The sequence below is a fragment of the Colobus angolensis genome, unplaced genomic scaffold (genome assembly GCF_000951035.1).
Source record: "Colobus angolensis palliatus isolate OR3802 unplaced genomic scaffold, Cang.pa_1.0 Scaffold11, whole genome shotgun sequence".
NCBI classification, from domain to species: Eukaryota; Metazoa; Chordata; class Mammalia; order Primates; family Cercopithecidae; genus Colobus; species Colobus angolensis.
This window is the reverse complement of record NW_012112030.1, coordinates 8440786-8455729: the sequence shown is the minus strand read 5'-3', so window position 1 is coordinate 8455729 and position 14944 is coordinate 8440786. Positions and strand designations below refer to the sequence as shown.

Below are 14944 nucleotides of genomic sequence, written 5' to 3'. Positions count from 1 at the left end.
AGCCATTACTCAGTGTGATTATATGAACATTAAGGTTAATAAAAAAGGTTTTTCTCCTTTTAGAAACTTTAGCATATGAAAGTATCTTTGCACGTCACTCTGAGATACATTTTTTAAATAGTGTTTACAGTTGCTATCCAGTAAAGGATACATTTCAAATGTATCTTGATTAGACAGTCACCTGTAACAAAAGTTCCTTTCCTTGAAAATGCTTGCAGGAGTTCAGAAAACATAGTAACTCCACTTACTGTAGCACTGATACTCTTTTCCCGTTCCAGCTTTTGCTTGCTTCTTTTTAAGGCACAAAGAACACACACCTTCTCGATCGCCCTGGCTTTCAGGCCACTTGACGATAGCAGAATACAAATTCCTCAATAACCACATATTTAAATAACCACAGTAAAAATACGAGTTTAGCAGAGGTGTCCTGGGAAAAAAACAAAATCAGTGACCTGTGCAAGATGTGTATTCTCTCTATTCAGTCTCCCCCTATTATCTGTCCCCACCTGCCAAGCCAACTTTATCTCTTAGTATTCTCCAGAACACCCCTCTCCCCAAATCTGTCCCTTGCAGAGCCACCAATTTTACAGTCAGTTCCTTGCTCAAAAATCCTCAAGGCCTTCTGTATCGGTTAAGATTTGCCTTTGGCAGCTAGTAACAGAGCCCAGAAATAATAGTGGCTTAAACAAGATAAAAGTGTACTTTTCTTTTCTGTACAGGAATTCTGGAGATAAGTGGCACAAAGTTGGTGTGGCAGCGCCTATAGTTCCTGTATCTTTCTGCTCCACAATGCACCTTCTATCCTCAGGAACAAAGGATGCCTCCTCAGATTGCAGCCATCTTACACACCTCATAGGCAGCCAAAAGGGGACAGACAGGCAGATGTCAAACTTCTTTTCAAATGCCGTCAGAACCTAACACAGTCCAGCATACTTCATAAGCACTCATTAAATTTCAGATACAAGAATCAATTAATTCTGTGGCACTACTGAGGTAGGGAAATTTATCACTCACAAAACTTTATAGTAAATATCAACAGTATACCCAGGGCACCATGTTAGAAACTATAAAGTCTCACTTGAAATTCTTAAAAGGACACCCTTTTAAGATAGGTAGATATGTAAACATCTCCATAATTAACCAGGCACAGTGGTTCATGCTTGTCATCCCAATGATTTGGGAGGCTAACTTGGGAGGACTGCTTGAGCAAAGGAGTTCAAGACCAGCCAGGGCAACATAGTGAGACCCCCATCTCTAAAAAAATTTAAAATTAGCCAGGTGTGGTGGCATGCACCTGCAGTCCCAGCTACTCAGGAGGCTGAGGCAGGAGGACTGCTTGAGCCTAAGAGGTCGAGGCTGCAGTGAGCCATGATCATGTCACTGCACTCCAGCCTGGGCAATAGAGCGAGACTCCGTGTGTCTTAAAAAAAAAAAAAAAAAAAAAGGACTTGCTTGCTCTGGTGAGGAAGGGGAGAGCCTCTCCTCATGTGTCGGAGTGGCAGCATATTCCAGAGTAAAAACATAATAATAAAATAGTGGGCCGGGCGCGGTGGCTCAAGCCTGTAATCCCAGCACTTTGGGAGGCCGAGACGGGCGGATCACGAGGTCAGGAGATGGAGACCATCCTGGCTAACACCGTGAAACCTCGTCTCTACTAAAAAAAAATACAAAAAACTAGCCGGGCGAGGTGGCAGGCGCCTGTAGTCCCAGCTACTCGGGAGGCTGAGGCAGGAGAATGGCATAAACCCAGGAGGCGGAGCTTGCAGTGAGCTGAGATCCAGCCACTGCACTCCAGCCTGGGCGATAGAGCGAGACTCCGTCTCAAAAAATAATAATAATAATAATAATAATAAAATAGTGAAAACACACATAGCTACAACTTTATGCAGGCCTTGTTGTCAGTTCTTTACATATATTCAATGTTTTTCTCATAGAAAGACATTCTTAAGACTGTGAAGAGAGAAGAAAAGCAGGAAACAGAATTAAGGTATGCAGGGTACTTAGTCCAGGGCCTGGCACATAGTAGGCACTCATTATGCTTGTTACCAACAAAAGGTCTCCAGAGAACATTTGGTCCCCTTCCTCCCGCTAGATAAGGACCCTCTACATTCTCAAGCATTCACTGAACCTCGCTCCACTGTCGTGCAGCCACATTCCCACGGTGGAACAAACCCGTCGGAAGACATCAATAGGAACTGCAGCTCTACTCAGGTAGATAACACCAACCCTGGCACCCACCCCAGCCTGGATCCTCAGCTGAGGATATGCCCAAGATAAGCGCGCAGCTCCCCACTTCTCACTTTCCATCAGCAGTACTCTCTCTTGAGTGTAGATTTGTTTTATTTTGTTTTACTGGAGAAGGGGAGGAGGAGAGGTGGAGGCAAAACAGGGGAAAGGAAACAAAGAAGATAAGACGCAGGAATTATTTCAGGTCTCAGTTTTGGCAGGGGCTCATACGTAAAGCTGTTATGTTCAAGAAATATAAAAGACTAATACTTTTCCTAAAGATTTAAACACAAACACTTGTGATTGGACTGGGAATTACACCTCACTTAGATGAGCTCCCAAAGAACTTGAGTTGATTGCTGAGGAAATGAACAAATAGTGATCGATTTGCTGACAACTGTAAAAGCATATGGGGCGGATCACAGCCATTATAGATAGCTTCCTGTGGAGTCACTGGCCAACTCTAGGTTGTTACACCACTGTAGCCAGCAGAGGTCTCTCTTTTATTAATCTTCAATTTAAAAAAAGAGGAAAAAAAAATCCTCTGGGTTGTTTATTTCTATGATCCTTTTGAAGTCTCTTTCTAAAGCCAAATACATAATGAATCACTTGGCCAAAGCATCTTCGAATATTGAATCTAGTCACTTAGTAAAAATGAAAGACAAAAATGCTGAGCTACTTGAAGCAAAAGATTCAGTATTTACCTCTAAGCTATTCATTCGCTTAGAAGATTCACACCAATCGCACAACGAAAGAGCAAAATGTGGGCCAGACTCTAAAACAGCATGAGCCACTGGCTGAGGTTGACAATGAAAAGGGAGCTCCAGCTAAGACTGGTAGCTGGGTGGAGCAGGAGGCTGGCGAGGTCCACTACTTTGGACCTCTGGTTCAGTAGCTGACACTAGGCAGGGCTCTTCCTTGAAGGTGCTCCTTCAAAAGCCTGAAACACACCACTTGCGACCACATCCCCTCATCCCCTCTAACGGTCCAAGCACTACACATTACACCCTCCTTACTTAATGAAATCGGGAGTTTTGGTTTTGGAAAATTCGATTGTGTAGGTTAAGCAGCATCATGGAGAACTATCAAGGCGAAAGCTTGAGCTTTCTTTCCCACGTCCTGTTGGGATAGCCCCAACATAAGACTAAGGATTTCAACTAGTATTAGATAAAGTGAGGAAACATTAAAATTTAATTGAAGCTGCTCAAGTCACTCTCTTATTTTATTTTATTTTATTTATTTATTCTTTTGAGACAGGGTCTCAGTCTGTCACCCAGGCTGGAGTGCAGTGGCGTGATCATGGCTCACTATAGCGTTGACCTCCCAGGCTCAGGTGGTTCTCCCACCTCAGCCTCCCGAGTAGCTGGGACGACAGCTGCACACCACCATGCCCAGCTAGTTTTTTTTTTTTTTTTTTGAGACAGAATCTCATTCTTATTGCCCAGACTGCAGTGCAATGGCACCATCTTGGCTCACCGCAACCTCCACCTCCTGGGTTCAAGCAATTCTCCTATCTCAGCCTCCCGAGTAGCTGGGATTACAGGAGCGCACCACCACACCCAGCTAATTTTTTGTATTTTTAGTAGAGACGGGGTTTCATCAAGCTGGCCAGGCTCGTCTTGACCTCCTGAGTGATCCTCCCACCTCAACCTCCCAAAGTTCTGGGATTACAGGCATGAGCCATTGCTCCCTGCCTAGTTTTTTGTATTTTTAGTAGAGATGGGGTTTTGCCATGGTACCCAGGCTGGGTTCAAGTGATCCACCTGCCTCAGCTTCCCAAAGTGCTGAGATTACAGGCATGAGCTTATTTTATTTTAGTTTACAGACAAGATCTCACTCTGTCACCCAGGCCTGAGTGGCAGTGGTGGATTATATAGTTCACTAAAACTTATCTTTTCAGGAAAGGCCTTTTTCTTTTCAGGAATTCCTGGGCCCAAGTGATCCTCCTGCTTCAGCTTCCCAAGTAGCTATGACTACAGGTGCTCGCCACCATGCGTGGCTTATTTATTTATTTATTTACTGTAGAAATGAGGTCTCACATTGCCCAGGCAGGCCTTGAATGCCTAACCTCAAATGATCCTCTTCGGCCTCCCAAGCAATCCACCTTGGCCTCCCAAAGCACTGAGATTGCAGGCATCAGCCACTGTGCCTGCCAAGTCACCTTTAAACTATCCAGCGGCTTCCCATTGCAGTTAAAGTCCAAAATTCCTAATGTGGCTTAAAAAGCCCATCACTCCAGCCACATCACTCATTCCTTCTGCCATTGGCTCACTGCCCCCCGGTCACAAGCACTTTCTTTCAAAGCTCTTCTCTGACTTGCAGCCTTGGACTGTGTTCTGCTTGGCTCACTCTCCTTCCTTTCCTCCTTTCAACTGGTTAACTCATGCTCAGCTTCCAGGTCTCAGCTTGAAAGTCATTTCTTTAGGAGGGATTCTCTAGCCCCTGCCCTAGGTCCGGGCCCCTGTTTCAGACTCTTACTGCATCCTACAGGCAGCCACTGGAACATAGGGGAAGGCAGTGCTGGTGAGGGGGATGGAATGGCTTCTTTTGTTTTTGTTTGTTTGTTTGTTTTAGAGATGGGGTCTTTCTCTGTTGCTCAGGGGGACTCGAACTCCTGGGCTCAAGGGATCCTTCCACCTCAACCTCCTGAGTAGCTGAGACTATAAGTGGCTGCCCGGCTGAAGGAGTGTTGGGTGGATTTTAAAGGCCCTTTTCTTTTCAGTAAACACAGGCTGGCTTGGGGAAAGAGTTTCGATTTTAGCCCCTGCTTGCTTCCTCAGTTAGTCACCTTGTCTGGGATCCAAACTGCTAGAGCATGAAGCAGAAGCTCTGAGGTCCCTGCATAGCACTCATCCTTCACAACATTCACCTAAATTCCATGGAATAATTACAGCTGTGATGCCCTGTGGAGCTCCAGGAAGCCAGCACACCGGTCTGTGACCTCGAAGCCCACAGAGCCTGGCCTTAGGAAAGGCTCCCTGAGAGTGCACGCGACAGTGTGCAGCAGTATCTGGCACTACTGAGCAACCCTTAGGTTACACATTCACGTGCTTTTTTTCTAGTGAGATTAGAAACGTTCATTGTTCAGCCTACGGTATTATACGATCATCTCCTTTTGATTTTGAGGATGTGGTTTGTGGCCAAAAATCAGGACTCTAACTTCCCTGAAAAATAGAACCTGATCCACAGGGATGCAGTGTGTGATCTTGACTAGGAAACAGGAATCACAGAGCTGTAAGCCAGAAGGAATCTATAAATCATCTTTGTTTAACTTCCCCACTTTACAGGAAATCAAGAATTAGAATATTCTCATCTGTAAAATGGAAAGACCGGATACAGTGATCTCCCATAGCCAATAGTCTGAGATTCTAAGAGTTGCCCCAGGTCAGTCACATGGAGAGGGACAGCCGAAGATTAATCGGTTAACTTGATATGTAAAACCATTTCCCCAGCACTATGTCCTAAGTAACTAATCTAAGGCAGGGAGTTGATCTGTTGAATTCCCAGGTGGATTCCCTGAGTGTGCCAAGTGCCAAAGATTAAGGAATGTGAGTTTTGGGATCATGTTATCAGTAAAATCCCATATGGCAAAAACATGGAATAACCTCAATTTTCCATGGTTTGTTAAGATATCTTTGAGTTAATGGGGATGATATTTATACCTCATTTATGTGCCCCAGAAGCCGAACCATGTACACAAACACGCATACACACACTCCTAACTCATGTACAGATTTAATGGCATCTGAAGTTAGATAGAAAAATGGAGGAAAAATTATTATAGAAATGCCTTGTGCTCTGCTAATGCCTGAGAAGAATGAGACTGTATGTGAGACATAAAGAGAAACTCTGATTCCACGCTCAAGAAATTGTAATGATAATTCTTTTTCAAATTTAAAATACCGGCTGGGCGCAGTGGCTCATGCCTGTAATCCCAACACTTCGGGAGACAGAGGAGGGCAGATCACTTGAGGTCAGGAGTTTGAGACCAGCCTGGCCAACATGGTGAAACCCTGTCTCTACTAAAAATACAAAAAAAGTATCTGGGCGTGGTGGCACGCATCTGTAATCTCAGCTACTCAGGAGGCTGAGGCAGGAGAATTGCTTGAACCCTGGAAGCAGAGGTTGCAGTGAGCCGAGATTATGCCACTGCACTCTAGCCTGGGCAACAGGGTGAGACTCTGTCTCAAAAAAAAAAAAAAAAAATTGAAATACCTTCATGGTTTTTTCCTTCTTAAAGTCTACTGTTAAAAATGCAAACAGTACGTAAATGTTTAAGGGAAAGTCTCTTCATAATCCTGCCCTCAGAAATAGGAACTACAGATGTCAATGTGGTGGGTAACCTTCCATGACAATTGTATGCCTATATACATGTGAATTTTTAAATTTTTCATAAAAATACATTCATACCATAGATACTGTTCTGTGCCTGCTTTTCATCTTAATGTGTTACAGAAACTTTAATATTAAGCTGTATAACTTTTTTTTTTTTTGAGACGGAGTCTCGCTCTGTCGCCCAGGCTGGAGTGCAGTGGCCGGATCTCAGCTCACTGCAAGCTCCACCTCCCAGGTTCACGCCATTCTCCTGCCTCAGCCTCCCGAGTAGCTGGGACTACAGGCGCCCGCCACCTCGCCCGGCTAGTTTTTTTTTTTTTGTATTTTTTTTTTTAGTAGAGACGGGGTTTCACCGTGTTAGCCAGGATGGTCTCGATCTCCTGACCTCGTGATCCGCCCATCTTGGCCTCCCAAAGTGCTGGAATTACAGGCTTGAGCCACCGTGCCTGGCCATTTTTTTTTTTTTTTTTTTTTGGTGTTTTTGTAGAGATAGAGTTTCACCATGTTGCCCACGTTGGTCTCAAACTCCTGGACTTAATCCATCTGCCTCTCTTAGTCTCCAAAAGTGCTCGGATTACAGGCATGAGCCACCCTGCCCAGCCAAGACATATAACTATTAATACATATAAAGCTACCCAGGGTGTTTTAATGGCTATAATTTGTACCTTTCTTGCATATACCATAGTTGGTTCAATCAAATAATCAATTCTGTAACCCTACATCTAAAGGGTTTTTCTTTGGTTGTTTACTCTTTTGTTCTTTTTAAAATCTAATATTTAACATTACAGTGATTACTTTGGTAAATATATCTTTAGTCATACGTCTGATTATTTCTCAAAATTAAATTCGTAGAAAAGTATATACTTTTTCTTTTCTTTTCTTTTTTTTTTTTTGTGAGATAGAGTCTCGTTCTGTTGCCCAGGCTGGAGTAGAGTGCAGTAGCGTAATCTCTGCTCACTGCAACCTCCGCCTCCCAGATTTAAGCGATTCTCCTGCCTCAGCCTCCCAAGTAGCTGGGATCATAGGCATGTACCACCACACCTGGCTAATTTTTGTACTTTTAGTAGAGACGGGGTTTCGCCATGTTGGCCAGGCTGGTTTCGAACTCCTGACCTCAAGTGATCCTCTTGCTTCAGCCTCCCAAAGTGCTGGGATTACAGGTGTAAAGTTTCCATAACACATTAAGACCAAAGCATTTTAACTGTTTTTGCATATCTAATTCTGTTTATTAAACGCCAATTTAAAATATTTGTTTTTCTTAACGGTAATAACAGCAGTAAATAACAGTCACGGCCCCTGGCTGAAAAGTACATACATTTTAAATGCACAGTATATAATATGTATGTGTATGTAAGGGCGATTTAATATTTTTCTCCAAACGGTTAGCTGTAACCTAACACAATTTATTGCATAGCATAGTTTCTCTCTACTAATCAGACAATTTATGTTTATCATGTTATCAACTCTTCGTCAGGCTTTTAAAAGAGAATAGAGAGCTTGAAGGAAAAGCCAGAATAAGGTGATGGTTTTGGAGAGACTGCTATTACCAGCAACGTACAGGTATTAAAATTAAAAGCAGGAATGGATGGGATGTGTTGAGAGAATCAACCTCTTACATACTTATAGTTGTGCTGGCTTTAAGAGGCTGATTCGGGGAATTTCTATGTACAAAGTAAGGAGATGCCACTAAGCTAAAGATGAGTTTATTTGGATGAGAGGGATTTTACACTGAACCTGAAGATGGTCTTGGCTTCCACGCATGCAAACTCTTTGCTTCTTTGGTCACCAATGAAGCTGGAAAAATATCACTCACTCTCAGATAGAAAGGAGGAAAGCAAAGATTAAACTGTCAAGAAAGAATAATGGCCAACTTTGTATCTGAGTGCCTCAATTTACCTATATTTATATATTCTGTATATGGTTTATATCCCAATAGTCTACAATTGAGCTTGTTCTCATTTATTAAAAGCCTTTCATATTTCCTTTTCCAGTAACTGTGTTCATATCCTTTGCTTATTTTTATACGGGTTTGTGTTTTCTTCATTGATTTGTAGAAACTCTTTATTTATTGGGAAAATTAACCCTGTGATATGTGGGTTGCAAACATGTTTCCCTATTTGTCATTGCATATGTATGTGGGTATATGTGCTATTGACTTATTACCGCAAATAAATCTATACCAAGTCCTTTCATAAATCATTAGATGTGACACTAAATTCAACAAGTGCCTCAAAAAAATTTTATTGTGGTAAAAATACATAAAATTTACCATTTTAACTGTTTTTGCATATCTAATTCTCTTTACTAAATGCCAATTTAAAATATTTGTTTTTCTTAATGGTATAACAGCAGTAATTAAAAATAATAAGACATATTGACAAGGTTAACATAGTACTGGCTGTGGTTACTGGGAGAAGACAAAATAAAAACTGGATATCCCCATTAATCTGATTGTTTACAAATATGTAATGGTCATTATTATATACCATGTATTGGGCTAAATACAACACATACATTATTCCATTGAATACTTTTAATAACCCTATGAGAGTTATAAGCATCCTCATTATATAGACAAAGAAATAAAAACCTTTTTTTTCTTTTTTTTAGAGGAAGTCTCGCTCTTGTCCCCCAGGCTGGAGCGCAATGGCACGATCTCGGCTCACTGCAACCTCTGCCTCCCAGGTTCAAGTGATTCTGCTGCCTCAGCATCCCGAGTAGCTGGGATTACAGGTGCCTGCCACCACGCCCGGCTAATTTTTGTATTTTTAGTAGAGATAGGGTTTCACCATGTTGGCCAGACTGGTCTCGAACTCCTGACCTCAAGTGATCTGCCCGCCTCAGCCTCCCAAAGTGCTGGGATTACAGGTGTGAGCCACCATGCCCAGCGGAAATAAAAACTTTAAAAGGTGAAGTAACTTGCAAATGGCAATTCAGTAACTGGACTCAAACCCAAGCAGTAGGATTCCAGAGCCTGAAATTGAACCACTACAGCACCTCACAAATAATATGACCCAGTACACTGTGTGATATTCTTTTAGACATAACATGAATGAACTTTAAATTTTTCCAGGGGGCCAGGCATGATGGCTTATGCCTGTAATTTCAGCACTTTGGGAGGCTAAGGCAGGAAGATCACTTGAGGCTAGGAGTTCAATATCAGCCTGGACAACATAGCAAGAACCTGTCTCTCTCTCACTCACACACACACACACACACACACACACACACACACACACACAAAGTTAGCCGGGCATGGTGGTGTGCACCTGCAGTCCTAGCTACTTGGGAGGCTAAGGCAGGAGGATCACTTGAGCCCAGGAGGTCAAGGCTGCAGTGAGTCATTGCACTCCAGCCTAGGTAACAGAGTGAGACTTGGTCTCAAAAAAAAAAAAAAGTTCCAGTAGTTGTATATTATTTTATTGTGGTTAAATACAAGTAAGATACAACTTACCATTTAGATTTAAATGGTTTTATTTTTATTTTTAAAAAATAATATATAATAAAATAAAATAATGTTATAAAAATAACTGCTTTATTTTTATTGTTATTTTTTTAGAGCTGCCAAGCTGGAGTGCAGTAGTAAAACCATAGCTCATCGTAGCCTGAGCTGCAGCCCCGAACTCCTGGGCTAGAGCAATCCCCTTGCCTCAGCCTCCAGAATAGCTTAACTATTTATTTTTACTTAAAATTTTATTTTTATTTTTATTTTTTAGAAACGGGTCTCGCTATGTTGTCCGAGCTGGTCTTAAAATCCTGGCCTCAAGAGATCCTCCCAGCTGAGCACAGTGGCTCACACCTGTAATCTCAACATTTTGGAGACAAAGGCAGGAGGAGCACTTGAGGTTCAAGACCAGCCTGGGCAACATAGGGAGATCCTGTCTCTACCAAAAAGAAAAAAAATTACATCTTCTGAATTCTATGTTTATTGTTGTACTTAGAAAGACCTTCCCCAACTCTGAGATTTTATTTTTTAAAATCCTCTGAGGTTTCTCCTTGCATGTGTATGGTTTCATTTCTTTCTACTTCATCCTCTTTAATTCTTCAGGAATTTATCCTGATGTGTGAGATAAGAATCCCACTTTGTTTATTTTTAATGCCGACAGAATTATATTTAAAACCAGGCAAATTCATTTTAAATCCGCATGGGGAAAATGGCAAGCAAAAGAAAACAGGAAAAAAAAAAAAAAAAAGGAGTAAAGGGACCCATCAAGATGTGGAGGACTCATCCCACAAGCAATTAAAACATATTCCAAATTTACGGTAATTATAATATGGTCCTGAGTGGACAGACTGCTAGAACAAAGGAACGAAATAGGATGATCAGAACCTGTTATCAGAATTTAGTGTAAAGAGGTACAGATGAATTAGGGGGGACTGCCATTTTTGTCATGTTGGGTGTTCCCATCCAAGAATATGGTATACGTTTGCATTTGTGCAGGCCTCTGCTAGAGACCCAGTCTTAGAAAGAGCACATTTGTCCATCTCCCCACCATCTTCCTGTCTCCTGAAGACTAGCAGTGAGGCCCTGCCTGTGCAGGTTTTGTGTGGGGTCTAAATTGTTTTTTCCAGAGTCATAACTAACATATTGGACTTTCCAATCTTTCTCTTTCTTTCTTTTCTGTCTCTCTTTTTTTTTTTTTTTTTTGAGACAGGGTCTCACTGTTGCCCAGGCCGGCATGCAGTGGCGTGATCTCTGCTCACTGCAACCTCAGCCTTCCAGGCTCGAGCAATCCTCCCACCTCAGCCTCCCAAGTAGCTGGGACTATAGGAAGCACCACCACACCCGGTTAAGCTTTTTTTTGTTTTTTGTAGAAACGGGGTTTCACCATGTTTCCCAGGCTGGTCTGGAACTGCTGAGTTCAAGCGATCTGCCCGCCTCAGCCTCCCAAAGTGTGCGGATTACAGGCGTAAGCCAATGTGTCCGGCCTCCAGTCTTCCTACTGCCATAAAGTGAAAAGCTGTGGTGACCAAGTCTGAGTTCATCAGACATATCTATACTATATTCCCATAGTCTGGGCTTGAACCCTTTATTAAGTGTTAAAGATTAAACAGGCTGGGCTCAATGGCTCACACCTGTAATCTCACCACTTTGGGAGGTAAGGTGTGAGGATCGCTTGAAGTCAGGTATTCAATACCAGCCTGGTCAACACAGCAAGACCTCACCTCTACAAAAGTAAAAAAACTGCTAGAGGTGGTGGCACACATCTGTAGTCCCAGCTACATGGGAGGCTGAAGTAGAGGATTTCCTGAGCCCAGGAGCTTGAGGCTGCAGTGAGCCATGCTCATGCCCACTGCACTCCAGCCTGGGTGACAGAGACCTGTCTTTAACAGAAAAATAAATAAATAAATAAATTAATTAATTAATTAAAGATTAAACAGTGGGTGTTAGATGTTGGCAGAATTCTATTTAAAGGTTTCAGAGATGCTAGGTGTGGTGGCTCATGCCTGTCATCTCAGCACTTTGGGAGGCCAAGGCAGGAGAATCATCTGAGGCCAGGAGTTCAAGACCAGCCTGGGCAACATAGCCCAGCAAGACTCTCTCTACAAAGTTAAAAAAAAAAAAAAAAAGGTTTCAGAGCACACATGTAATTGCAGTGATTCTGGAGGCCGAGGTGGGAGGAATGCATGAGCCCAGGATTTGGAGGTTGCAGTGAGACATGACCACACCACTGCACTCCAGCCTGGATGACAGGGAGACTCCATCTTTTTTAAAAAATAATAATAAGAATAAATAAATAAATAATAAAGCTTTCAGAGGCTGAGTTAGGGTCTCACTTTAATTTGAGAAGTTAGGATGGCAGCTGGAAGTGATCACCTACTCCTCAGTATTAATAGTCACCACTCTTAAAGATGGGACCTCAAGTTACCACAGGTGTTAGTCTTGAAGAGTAATGTCCAATAGAAATATAATTTGAGCCACATCTGTCAACTGTCTAGTAACTCCACTAAAAAAGCAAACTGGAACAGATGAAATTCATTTTAATATTTTATTTAGCCCAATATAACAAAATATTATTTCAATAGGTAATCAATATTAAAATTATTAATGAAATATTTAACATTTTCTTTTCATACTAATTCTTGGAAACATGGTGTTTATGTCATATAGCACATCTCAATTTGGACTAGCCACATTCAAGGGCTCAAATAGCCAAGCAGCTCTACAAGATGCTAATGAGTAAGGAAAGTGGCTTAATTTAGTGGAAATCCAGAAATGCCAAGGTTGGAAATACAGTTTCTCAGGGGTCTGGAACAGACTTTGAAATCACTAGTCCAAATACTATTTGATATTTGAATCTTGTCTACAATGTTCCTATCACAGGGCCATCCAAGACGAGTCCTTGACTCACTCCAGGGATGGTGAGCTCACTGCTTCCTGAGGCTAGAGTGTCTTCAACTCAAAAAAGTTCTCATTCCATTAAGGCACGTATGTTTTCTTACAGTGTGCACTCTGGTTAGGTGGGTTCTTGGAGGTCAGGAGTGACTAGCAGACCTTTATGATGTGGGATTAGAGATTAAGTGAACACACACCCTTGCTAAAGGCATTATCCGGTTGGTTTATGGTCTTTCATGGACCTTAATTAAGAGGTTTGCTAGGCTAAGAAGGATTGGGGGAGTTAAGAACTAAAAAATGTCACCACTGAGTTAGGAACTGTTAGAAGGCTAGTGCTGGATATCTGGTTAACATCGTCCGGTACACTACAGCAAGACTAAAAGAGAAAAAGAAAAAGGTGTGTATCTATGCAAATTTCGCTAATATGGAGATAGAATTTCACTAATATGGACATAGTGATTGGGAGAATCATTTGACTTATTATAAACTTTAAAAATGTTCACAGAGTAAAACATAATTGGATTCTAATTCATAAAGAAAGTCATTTCCATTAGACTCGTATTACCAAAAAAAAAAAAAAGTCATCCTAAATCTTAACGTACACATGCTTTATCAAAAGAATTTTCGGACCCAGAAATCAAAGGCACTTCAAAAGTCTCATTTCCTATCTTGAGTTTGTTTTAACATATTCCTCCCGCAAAAACGCTCTGGAAATCAAAGAAAACTTTTTAAAAATTTAATTCAATAAAAATGACACCGACTGGCTGAATTATGATGGGTTCTGAGTGGCGGTTGAAATAACACATTTTTCCTCTATTTCCTCTCTCTCTCTCTTTTTTTTTTTTTTTGGTTGCAGTGTTCTTTTCCGGGCCACCTTCACCCTCCCGCACTCCCCAGTTCTACCTTTCCAAGGCTGGGGAAGGTGCATCCTCGCCAGGCTCCTGCCCGTGCCACCCCTGGCCCGCAGACGGTGACACGGCGCGCGGAACATCCGTGAACGAGTTCGGTTACATCTCTGTCCCTGCGAAGCTGCAGATCACTGACCGCCCCGCGCACCCCCGCCTGCCTGCACACTGTCAACCGCACTTAGGGGAAAATTTTGGAACAGAAGCTCCGCCCATCCTCCTCCCTCTGCCTCGACGAACCGATTCAAAACCCCCACCTCGGGCCGCCGAAGCAGGTTTCGTCACACGATCGGGGGAACTGTATTTTTTACAAGAAAACAAGCATCAAAAAAAAAAAAAAAAAATTCAAACTGCACGCGCCGGCCAATGGGGAAGAAGTGGGAGGTGGGCGGAGGCCGCGCGCGGCGCGCGAGGCGGGAGGGGGCCCCGGGCGGGCGCAGGGGATGGGATCCGGGGGGGATTCGGCAAACGCGGCTGGCGATCAGTTCGGGGCTTTTTTTTTTTTTTTCTTTTTTTCCTCCTCCCAAACCAACTAGAGCGCGAGACTCAGCCTGAAGCTGCAGCCTCTGGGATCCACCTTAAATCTTCAGCGGACTCGGCGTCGGGGTCAGTGGGCGCAGCCAATGCCAATCAAGTTTACAACCAGCAGCACGGGAGGGAAAAAAAATCATCTGCAAATTCTCCCTACACACAAATACGCGCGCGCACACAGGCACACACGTACGCACACACACACACAGAAAGGAGGGGGTGGGGGCAGGCGCTCGGGAGAGGGCGAGAATGTTTGCGAAATGCGCGTCCGAGGCTCCCGAGCCGCGGCTGGAGCGCGGGGAAGGCGCGCGGGGAGCGCAGCCTGGCGCGAGCGCCATGATGGTCGCCGTGGTTCGGAGCCCGTTTTCTGGAGGGGGAGCCGCAATGATGCAATACCCCGGCCGCGCGCCCTGCTCCCTGCCTTTTCTCAACGTTCCTTTAGAGGCGCGTCGAGGTTTCGCGCCCAACCCCTTGATTTCTTTTTGTACTGCTTGCTCCGATGCCTGCCGCTCTGTGTGTCCCCACGCGTGACAGGCCGGGCGCGCGGGGGCCGCAGAGGGGCTGGGGCTTACGTGTCAATTCTGCACTTTCGGTTCTGCGGGGTCGGCCT

General features: G+C 43.3%; 1 protein-coding gene across 1 annotated transcript in view; it reads right to left on the bottom strand.

Annotated features, from left to right (window-relative positions):
- DDX47 (DEAD (Asp-Glu-Ala-Asp) box polypeptide 47) overlaps positions 1-13973 on the bottom strand; it is a 116116-nt gene extending 102143 nt beyond the window's left edge. Inside the window, exons 1-2 of the mRNA XM_011953901.1 lie at positions 13802-13973; positions 13529-13605 (exon numbers count right to left, since the gene is read on the bottom strand). The gene's annotated coding sequence lies outside the window, so the exon portion shown is untranslated. The remainder of the gene's footprint in view (positions 1-13528; positions 13606-13801) is intronic.
- Positions 13974-14944: the final 971 nt, after the last annotated feature.